Raw genomic sequence first — 9,471 nt, forward strand, 5'->3', positions numbered from 1 at the left:
CAGATTAAGATGGGGCTATGTCCCTTCTCTGTCTTTGTTAGACATGACTCCTGCATGTACAGGTTGCCATCTTGGACTAGTTTTGGAGAAATATATAAAACCATTTGTAGAGGGTTTTATATTTTTGGTATATGGTATGTTCACTATAAAAAACAAAGGTTACAAGGGCGTTATAGTTAGGTTTAGATTTTACACACAAAAAAACATAGAAATTCAGCAGTTAAAGTTATGAATCTCAAGTAACTGTAACTCGTGCTCTAAGGTAACTATAACTTGGGCCCCCACCATGCACAGTTTTCTCATCAATAACTCCATTGCAAATATTGCAGTGATATTGTCAATGATGTCATAGAAGATGTCATGACTTACGTAATATGGCGGGGGCGTATGTTATAGTTACCTTAGGGCACAAGTTATAGTTACTTGAGATAACTATAACTATAACTGCTGAATTTCTATGGTTTTGTGTGTGTAGAATCTGAACATAACTATAACGTTCCTGTAACCTTTTTTTTTTCAGTGAATTTCTAAGGAATGTAATTGTATTTCATAAACATAACATCCTGTACCCTTTGTTTTTTTCAGTCAATTTCAAGTTTTTTTAATGCTATTTCCTAACTATAATGTCCTTGCAACCTAGGTGTGTGAGAGGGAATCATGAGTGGGTGTGTGAGTGGTTGTGTGGATATATAATTGGTTGTGTGAGTATGTGGTGGGTGTGTGAGTGTGCATGTGGTGCGCATATAGGCTGTGTGGACTTGAGAGTGGCTCTTTGGGTGTGTGAGTGGCTGCGTGGACGTGTGAGTGGTTTCGAGGGTCTGAGTGGCTGTGTGAGTGGCTGTATGGGTGTGTGAGTGGGTTGGTGAATGGTTGTGTGGGTGTGTAAGTGGGTATGTGAGTGAGTGGATCTGTGAGTGAATGTGCTTTTAAAAAAAATGTGATCTGGATCCACCCGTACCTACCTGAATCCAGGAGGATCCATGGAGGATCCGCAGAACATCATGTGAAAAAAAACGTTTTTGGACAATTTCTGGTCCATGAGGGGTCCCTTACAGACCCCTCCATTTGTCCCATGTGGTCAGAGCACCTCTACACTGACCCCTTCTATCACTTTTTGAGTATATTTTGCCCTTTGGGGCCTGAGTCCCGATGAACAAAATGGTGGCCACAACTTTGCTCTCATGTTGCGGCCTGCCTATCACGGCATTGCTGTTGGTGAGTGAATTTGCGAATCTAAGGTGGATCCGAGGCCTGCGATATCCAAATTTGGATTTCAGTTAATATCTCAAAAACTACTGAACAGATTTACACCAAACAACAAAAAGCACTCTTTCTGTACCAGGAGCTAGCTTTCTGCCAAATTTCGTGTAATTCCGTCCAGCGATTCGGGCTGTAGTTGCGTATAAAATCCCTATGGGATTAACATGGGAAACTCACTCTTTTTAACCCCCCTTTTTCACCCCCCTTTCCATGTACAACTAGAATCAACGGTGCACTTTTTGGGGAAAATTTCGCGAAGTTTAGTCAAACGGTGCCAAAGTTATAGGCAAGTCAAAAAATGCTTTTCCTATGGAAATATGCTCCTAACTATAACTACCTACTGGTGACTGCCATACATACACACATTTCAGCTTCCTCAGGTAGTACAATGTTGTTTGCTCAGTAACTGCAAAGCTGACACTCTATTGCATGAACACATACATGCTTGCAATGATAGACATCTTAAAATGCCTTCTGTTATCCACTGCAAAAAAAACAAGGTGATGGATAGAATGCTTGAATTATTCTCCGCTACTGACAAATGCTCGGGTTGCATCCCAATTCATTGTTTTTTGCCCACATGTCATCCCGGTTCAGACCCAGTTATATGCATATCAATTTTGACTCTGCTTCTCATGGGATCAGTCCAGTCCGAACTGCCAAGCCAGGTCCTCCCTGAACCAGAACACAAGCAACCTAGGACCGATGTTGCCCTAGTTAAGGCTCTTCAACCAGGTATATCTTGGTTCCAGTGGCACATTGAGCCTGGGACAATCGTCTTGGCTTACCCATCCCACTTAGGGTGGCAAATGCAAAAAGAACTAGGTTATGTATGGAATGCTTGAATTAATCTGTGCCCATGGCAATCACTTGAGCTGCATCCCAATCCATCGTTTTTTTCCCAATATGCCACATCAGTTTAGACCCAGCAATATTAAAATCAGTCTTGACTCTACCCCTCATGGGAACAGTCCAGCCTGAACTGACCAAGCCAAGTCACTCTGAACCGGAACACAAGTGACCTAGGACCGGTTTCTCCCTAGTTAGGGCTCTTCAGCCAGGTATAGCTTGGGTTCAAGGAGTACCTGGCTTGGCAGTTCCAGCTGGACTGTTCCTATTGGAGCAGGGTCAAGACTGATCTACATGTGGCTGGCTCCAAACTGAGGTGGCACAGTGTGCAAAATAACGATGGATTGGGATGAAGCCCAAGTGATTACCAGTGGCTGAGATTCATACAAGCAGTTCACCTATCACTGCTTTGTATACTTATTATATCCTCCATAAGTGGGACAGGTATGACCAGACGTGGATCCTGTGCACACTATGTCATTGGTACCAAGCTGTACCCAGATGATGAGCCCATAACTAGAACACAACTAGTCCTAGGTTGCTTGTGTTCGAGTTCAGGTGGTTTGGGTGTTTTGGCTGAACTGTTCATATTGGAGCAGGGTCAAGACTGATTTGCATATGGTTGGGTCCAAACTGAGGGGGGAAGTTATGCAAAGTAACAATGGACTGGGATGCAGACCGAGGGATTACAAGTGGCTGAGATTGATTCAAGCATTGCATCCATCACTGTTTTGTATATTTATTTCATTAACCATTAGCATAGGTTTTCCTTTCAAAGCTGCCCTTTAAGTTGCCTTCTATAGAAAGTAAAAGTAACAAACTATAGAAAAGAAAATAAGCATTGGTAAAGCCAATAGTCCCAAAGCGGAAGCTGGATTTATTGGCTTTGACCATGCTTGTTTCAATCACTCCTACCACCCTAAACCCTTACCCACCCCTAAACCCTAAAAATACCCATACCACCTTTTTTCTCTATCCAGCCCATAGCCATATACCCTACAGATCCCTAAACCATAAAAATGTGCAACCCATTGGGAATGGCCAGCGTTCAAAAGGATGGTGGCCTGCCGGGGTGCCCCAAAACCAGTCCCAGATGCTTGTTTCCGGTCCAAGGAGGACCTGGCTTGGCAGTTCGGGCTGGACTGTTCCCATGAGGCACAGCGTCAAGACTGATTTGCATATGGCTGGGTCCATACTGGGGTGGCATGGTGAGCAAAAGAATGATGGAGTAAACCCAAATTTTTGTGACTGGGGGTGAATGTTTGCATTGTTCAGCATTCTGTCTATCATTTGTTGCTTTTGCTTTTGTCGCCCTGAGTGGGAAGGGTATGCCCAGACGTGGGTCCTGTGCTCACGGCACCACTGGATTCAAGCTAGCCTGGCTGATGAGGGGTGATGCCCCAAAACTGGTCCCAGGATGCTTGTGTCCTGTCAAGGGCAGACCTGGCTTAGCAGTTTGGGCAGGACTGTTCCCATGAGGCACATGGTCAAGAATGATTTGCATATGACTGGGTCCAAACTGGGCTGGCGTGGTGAGCAAAAGAACGATGAATTAAACACAGATCTTTGTGACCTGGGGGAGAATGTTTGCATTGTTCAGCATTCCGTTCATCGTTTGTTCCTTTTGCTTTTGTCGCCCTGAGTGGGAAGGGTATGCCCACACGTGGATCCTGTGCTCACGGCACCACTGGATTCAAGCTAGCCAGGCTGATGAGGGGTGATGCTCCGAAACAGGTACCAGGATGCTTGTTTTTGGCCCAGGGAGGACCTGGCTTGGCAGTTCGGGCTGGACTGTTCCCGTGAGGCAAGACTGATTTGCATCGTGCTGCGTCCAAGCTGGGGTGGCGTGCTGAGCAAAAGAACGATGGATGAAACTTAGATCTTTGTGGCTGGGGTGAATGTTGGCATTGTTCAGCATTCCGTCCCTCATTTGTTCAATTTGCTTTTTAAATAAAGCATTTTTTATTAAATACAGCCCATTTTCCTTAAAAGAAAACGAGATGCATTTAAATAAGAAAAATTAAATGTTTCTGTTTGATTTTTTAAGAGTATGCAGTGGTCTGTGGGACCACTGCCCGCTCTTAAAAAATATTTTTGCATAGATTCACAAAGGGGAAGGGGTGCCCTGGGGACCCCTTCCTGTTTGCGACTTGCTTGCCACCTACTTGAAGTAGGTGGTAATTGTGATTGTTTTGCGACTGCATTTGTGGTTGCAAAACAATTGTACATACCTGTGCGACTTGCTATTAGGAAGGAACGCCCTTGGCACGCCCCTTCCTATTAGCGACTCGCAAACACTATTCTGCGAGTCGGTATAGATTACAAATTTTCAAAATAGGGTCTGTACATACCACAACCAATTTTAACAGTCGCAAATAGGCTGGTTTTCTGTTCACAGCGCTAAAAAGGGTTGTACATCTGGCTCTAGGTGTACTGCTATGAAGTGAGACTACTTCTGACATATATTACATGAGTGGCTGTGTGACTATATGTATTCATGTGTGAGTGGGTTTCTGAGTGGCTGTATGGGTGTATAAGTAGGTGTGTCAGTAGCTGGGTGGGTGAGAGAGTGGCTTTGTGAGTGACTGTATTGGTGAGTGAGTGAGTGGCTGTGTGAGTGGCTGTATGGGTGGGTGAGTGGGTGACTTTATGAGTGAGTGAGTGGGTGTCTGAATGGGTGTATGAGTGAATGACTGGGTGTGTAAGTGGCTGTGTGGGTGACTGCCTGGGTGTTTGAGTGGCTGTTTGGTTAAGTGAGATGTTATGTGAGTGGCTGTATTGGAGAGTGAGTGTTTGTATGAATGGCAGTATGGGCGAGTGAGCAGATATGTGAGTGATTGTATGAAGGTGGAAATGGGTATGTTAGTGCATGTGTGGGTGTGTGAGTGAGAGTGTGGGTGCTTGTATGGGTGAGTGAGTGGCTGTTGAGAGACTGTATGGGTGAGTGAGTGGGTGTGTGAGTGGCTGTATAGGTGAATAAGTGGGTGTGTGAGTAGGTGTATGGGTGAGTGTGTGGCTGACTGTATGGATGAATGACAGGTTGTATGACTACTGTATTGGTGAGTGAGTGGTTTTGTGAGTGTCTATATGAGTGAGTCAGTAGATGTGTGAGTGGCTCTATGGATGAGTGAGCAGTTGTGTGAGTACCTGTATGGGTCTGTGAAGGTGTATGTGAGTATGTGGGTGTGTGCGTGAGTGTGTGAGAGGGTGTATAGGGGTGTGAGTGGGTGTGTGAGTGGTTTATAGATGATGTCATCAGTGATGTAATTTGTGATGTCATTAGTAATGTCATTAGTGATGTAACGGACTACGTCATGAATGTTGTAATATGTGAGCTCCTAAGCAGTGCATTGCGGGGGCGTAAGTTATTGTTAACTCAGGTAACTCCAACTGCTGAATTTCACTGAATTTGTAAGAGGGAAAACTGAGCCTAACTATAATGTCCCTCTAACCTTTGTTTTTTTTCAGTGAATTTCTAAGGTTTTTTCAACTCTATTTCCTAACTATAACGTCTCTGTAACCTTTGTGTTTTTTAGTGAATATATATGTCTGTGAGTGGGAGCATAAGTCTCTGAGTAGGTCTGTGAGTGGGTGCATGAGTGATTGAGTGAGTCTGTGCGTGGGTATGTTAGTGTCTGAGTAGATCTGTGAGTGGGTGTGTGACTCTGTGTGGGTCTATGAGTGGTTGCATTAGTGTCTGAGTGGGTTTATGAGTGGCTGCTTGCATCTCTGAGTGGGTCTGTGAGTGGGTGTGTGACTCTATGTGGGTCTTTGAGTGTGTGCATGAGTCTCTGAGTGAGACTGTGAGCGGGTGATTGAGTCTCTGAGTGGGTGAGTGACTGTCTGAGTGGGTCTGTGATGAGCTGCGCCAATGTGCTTGGGTCTGTGAGTGCATGTATTTCTATGCGAGTGAGTGAGCGAATGCTTATTTTTTCAGCAGGGTTCACGACTCTGCCATGAAGTTACATGGTGGGCATGCTGGGTGTCACAACAGATCCGTGATCCAACCACATGGGAATAAAACGATTGCGGCCGTTTCAAAATTCATAAGGGAGCCCTCGGAAACCCATACAATGCATCAATGGGGGTCACAATACCCCTACCCTTCTCTACTTTTTAATCTATTTCTCTAATCCACTGGGACCACGTCCTGCATCATGAAATGGTGGCCGCAAACCTCCGGTTAGGCATTCGGAAAGGGTCCGTGCATCTAGATATCCAAATTTGGATTTCTTTCAATAACTTCAAAACTACTTAACGGATTTACACCAAATAACAAAAAGCACTCTTTCTAGCAAATTTGGTATAATTCTGTCCAGCGGCTCAGGCTGTAGTCATGCTCAAAATCCCTATTGGACTTAACATGGTATAACTCACTTTTTTTACCCCTCTCCCCTTTTTCTCAGCCCCTGCTTGATGGATCACCCTAAAACTCACAATGCAAAAAAAAAAATCTCCAATGTACTTGTTTCCGAAAATTTCATGAAGATTCGTCATGTGGTGCCAAAGATATAGGCAAGTCAAAAAATGATTTTCCTATGGGAACATAGTCTTGACTAGAATTACCTAGTGATGATATATATATGTATAGTCCTCACTGAGACCCCTCACCCTGGCAGCAGTGGTACGCATATGAGCATGGGCTTCATATTCAAATCAAGAAGTACTCCTTTCCTGGCATCGAAAATAAATCATGCGCACTCCAAAGTGGCTTGCTTTGTTAATTCATCCAATGTTTATTTGTGTTTCAGTGATCAAGTCGCCTTGGTCACATGAGGAGTTAGGCTTATCCCCAGAGGCAATGCGTAAAGTATTTGCACACACAGTAACACAGTGAAAACACCACAAAAGTACTCCACACTAGTTTAGAAAAATACCCCATATTTCGTTGGGTAAAACAAGACCAAAAAATAAAAAAATCCAACTTACACAATTCAAGATATGAATTTGTAAAGAATAAATACAAATGGAGTGTTTAGAAGTCTGTAGCTCCAACTGGGGCTATCTGGTCACGCTTGAATCCCAAAGTTCAGTCCGACCACGATGGAGTGTGGACCAGATACAGGAATCATGCAGACCCCCCGACAGTACCTTGGATGCATCAAAAATCAAAGACGGTGTGCGACGCCGAGGTGGTGAGGCATCGTGGATGCAAGTGATGCATTGGTTCCTTAAAGTGGTCCAGGATCCTTGAGCTTTCCTGCTCAGGACAATATCCTGCGCAGAGGAGGTGATGCATTAGTTGCTTATTCAAGCCTCAGTTCCTGAAGGAGACGCAGTATCGATGATGCACCAATGGTGAATGCTCCCTATGTTGATTCCACGGTGTCGACGCAGTCGCTGCTTCAAAGTTGGAGCAATGCATCACATATTTTTGTGAAGCAGTGCTTGAGACTCATGCAGAGGGGGTTCTTTGGAAGCGCTGCGCCACAAAGTTGCATTGAAAGTCACGGTCGTTGCGTCAAGCGGGGAGTACGCTTCATTGCAGGCAGCGGCGATGTGGTGAGATTTGCACGGATGTGCCAGTTCGGAACGGACGCTTTGTAGTCGATGCGCCGGTTTCTTGGCTGCAGCACCAAATTCACCTCTAAGGGCCCAGAACTGGATTTGTCACCACTTGGCAGGACATGAGTCACTGCAGAGGAGCCCAGGAGCTGGTAGCAAGATGCAGATGAAGAATTTGATGTCCCCAAGACTTCAGCAACGGGAGGCAAGCTCAGTAAAGCCCTTGGAGAACCTTAGAAAGCAGAATGCAGAGACAAAAGTCCAGTCCACTTACTTCCAGGCAAGATGCAGCACACAGCAGGCCAACACAACAAAGCAAGCAGTCCCTCCTGGCAAAACAGCTCTTCTTCCTGGCAGAATGTCCTCAATCCAGAAGTGTTCTGAGTGTATCGTGCCAGAGCTCCAGTACTTATACCCATTTTAGCCTTTGAAGTAGGTAGACTTCAAAGAAAGGTCTTTGTAGTGCATAAGACCCTGCCCTTTCTTTGCCCTGGCTCCAGACACACCACAGGGAGGGTATGCAGCTCTTAGTGTCGGGGCAGGCACAGCCCTATTCAGGTGCCAGTATCAGCTCCTCCCACCACTCTGGCTCATGAAGGCCCATCAGACTGGTGATTGGCCAAAAGGTTATGCAGGGCACACCTCAGCTCCCTTAGTGTGTAACTGTCTAGAATGAATGCACAAAGCCCAGATGTAACCCTGACTTAGACATGTATTCTGGGGACAGGCAGAGGCACAGGATAGTTAAGTAAGAAGATTTCAACTTTCCAAAAGGGGCATCTTCAGAACTGCAATTTAAAAACAATTTCCTGTTTCTTCGAACATTGTACACCTGTACAAAAAGAATGTTTCTATGGTTACATGCCATACCAGAACATTGATACTAAATATAAACATTTTTTATCTCGGTCACACTGCAATCATAAAACTAATAACATATTATGGTTACATTCCCAAGAGTATGCAGTTTAAATGATAAGCATTATATAACATTGTGCCAATCGGTTATCGATTCAGCGAGAAATAGCAGAAAAATGGCTCCTTGTAAGGGCAAGGAAAAGAAAGAAGAGCAGGTCATCAGCCTGCGACTTCAAGTTGCAGAGGGTGAAAATATGTTTGGAGTGTGCCATATATTTGTTTCCTTCAACGACACTTTTGTCCATGTCACCGATCTGTCTGGAAGGAAACAATATGTTGTGTGACTGTTGGAATGAAAGTGAAGGCTGACTGAGATGAATTCTCCCCATATGCCGCCATGTTGGCTGCTCAGGATGTAGCCCAGCTATGCAAGGAGCTTGGCATCACCGCCCTTCATATTAAGTTACGCACAACAGGCGGAAACAAGACCAAGACACCAGGACCAGGTGACCAGTCAGCCCGAAGAGCCCTGACCCATCTGGAATGAAGATCAGTCATATCGAGGATGTGATCCCAATTCCCTCCAACCGCACTTGCAGAAAGGGCTGTCGCCGTGGTCGTCGTCTGTAAATTTAGTTTGTTAATTAACATTGTGCGAATATACTATAAAGTGCCTAGCTACAAGAGATGTAAACATTATGAACCATTGTGTAAATGAGCAATAATGTGTTTCTATACACTTTGAGACACAATCAGTCAACATGGAAGGACCACCTATGTAAAAGTCTTCTGCTGCTAATCCCAATGCACCACCCAACAAGGTCGAAGCAGGACGACTATGGACCAACCTTCACGTCTGAACCCTCTCCCAGGAGAAATTTAGCAGAAAGGGAGGAAAAAAGAAGATACCATGTTACACTTACTTTAAATTGGCCTTCATTGTGAACTCATGTAGTGTGTGCACAAAAACCTAACCAAGACTTTACAGAGCAGCTTCAA

At 44.8% G+C, this 9,471-nt stretch overlaps 1 pseudogene; it reads left to right on the forward strand.

The window, feature by feature from the left end:
* The first annotated feature begins 8,630 nt into the window (after positions 1-8,630).
* On the forward strand, positions 8,631-9,102 carry LOC146812795 (small ribosomal subunit protein uS11 pseudogene; annotated as a pseudogene).
* Positions 9,103-9,471: the final 369 nt, after the last annotated feature.

The sequence above is a fragment of the Triturus cristatus genome, chromosome 7 (assembly GCF_964204655.1).
Source record: "Triturus cristatus chromosome 7, aTriCri1.1, whole genome shotgun sequence".
Taxonomy (NCBI): Eukaryota; Metazoa; Chordata; class Amphibia; order Caudata; family Salamandridae; genus Triturus; species Triturus cristatus.